Source organism: Ceratosolen solmsi, unplaced genomic scaffold, assembly GCF_000503995.2.
Source record: "Ceratosolen solmsi marchali unplaced genomic scaffold, CerSol_1.0 scaffold11, whole genome shotgun sequence".
Taxonomy (NCBI): Eukaryota; Metazoa; Arthropoda; class Insecta; order Hymenoptera; family Agaonidae; genus Ceratosolen; species Ceratosolen solmsi.
In genome coordinates, this window is record NW_011948416.1 from 3,385,075 (window position 1) to 3,386,617 (window position 1,543).

Here is a 1,543-nt window from a genome sequence, read left to right on the forward strand (position 1 = left end):
TTATTTGTTAGTAAAAGATGCCGTATCATCGACCGCGTAATGATTTTAATAATTAGATAAATTAAAAAGTTCTCCGGTTACGCATTTCATTAAGCAGTTAATTAAAAAAGAGACCTATTGAAGCGCCAAATGCAATTAATCCGTTGACTCCGGCTAATACCCTAAGAATAATCTACAGTCTCGACGAAAAGTTTGAATTACCGGAGATGCGCGTCCCGTTGCCTTGTACTTTCTCGATAGAGATTCGCTTCGGCGAACGCGAATTCTAGAGGAACTCGCGCAGTGACAGGTAAGAGTAGTGTCCCGCATGCCCCTTATATGCCGTGTCGTTTATCTGGTTTGGTCCAGAGATCATCGTCGATGCTGCAATAAACGGCGCCGCCTGACGAGTGCATAAAACTATGTATCCATTGTAGAAAAGGCCGTTTAAATATAATCGACGATTGAGAGTCCGATGATGAGTTATTGCTTATTTTATATTTGAGGTCTAACGGCATTAAAAATAGAATATATAAAATATTACAATGTATTGGTTATTATTTATTATTCTTGTTTTATTTGTAGATTCGTTGTGCAATTGGTTGTATTTAATTCTATGTTTTATTGAAATTTAAGGAAACTTATACAGGAATAGATAAACGAAATAAAGTTATAAAGGCGGTGAATATGGGACTAATCGACAAAATAATTTTATAAAAATTCATATTTACAATTTTGAAAAGTTCACGTAATCAATGGTAAGGAAGAATTTTATTAATCAATGGAAATCGTAATAACAAATATCGTTTGTTTTAGTTTTCAGGATACCAATAGCCTCAATACTGTTATGTATAGGTGTAGACTTTAGAATAAAAAAACTGAAATTATATTTTCATAGTGTATTGCAAATCTAGTCATATGATATCAGTTTTGTCAACAATTTAACCAAACGTTAAAATTTCATTAATTTTATATTGAATACAATGTGAACTCGTTTCACATTAATTAAAATCAAAGTATTCATAACAATGACTTGATTGAATTTTCAGCGGATAACTAAAAAATCCGAATAATTATATAAAAATACCTTGGTAAAACTACATTTTTCCGCATGTGCGCTTTATCAATTAAAAACAATCCGAATAATACTCGTGAGGATTGGAGATCCATCCGAGGCATTAATGAAAATTTAAAGCATTATGATAGGTGAGTGTGATTTCCAAAACACGAGGGAAGGATGAAAAGAGGAGGAGAGGTGATTTCGTAGTAAGCGGAATCGACAAAATGTGCGAACAGGTACATCAGCGTCACGATTCATTTGCCTGTTGTAGCGTAGTTGGAGCGCGCGTCAGCGGAGGAGAAACCACTCGACATAAAAAGAGCGGCGCGGCGAAGAGGGCGGCGGGTTTGGACGGATGTGTGGGTTGGGAGGGGGGGGGGAGGCGAGGCGATCTCAAGAAGCGACTGCTCCATCGACGACAGAACGGTGATTCGCGCATTCTACGCGTTTTTAGCGCGAATGCTGACGCTTCGCGAAAACGGCAGCTAGAGGGGGAGCAGGGAA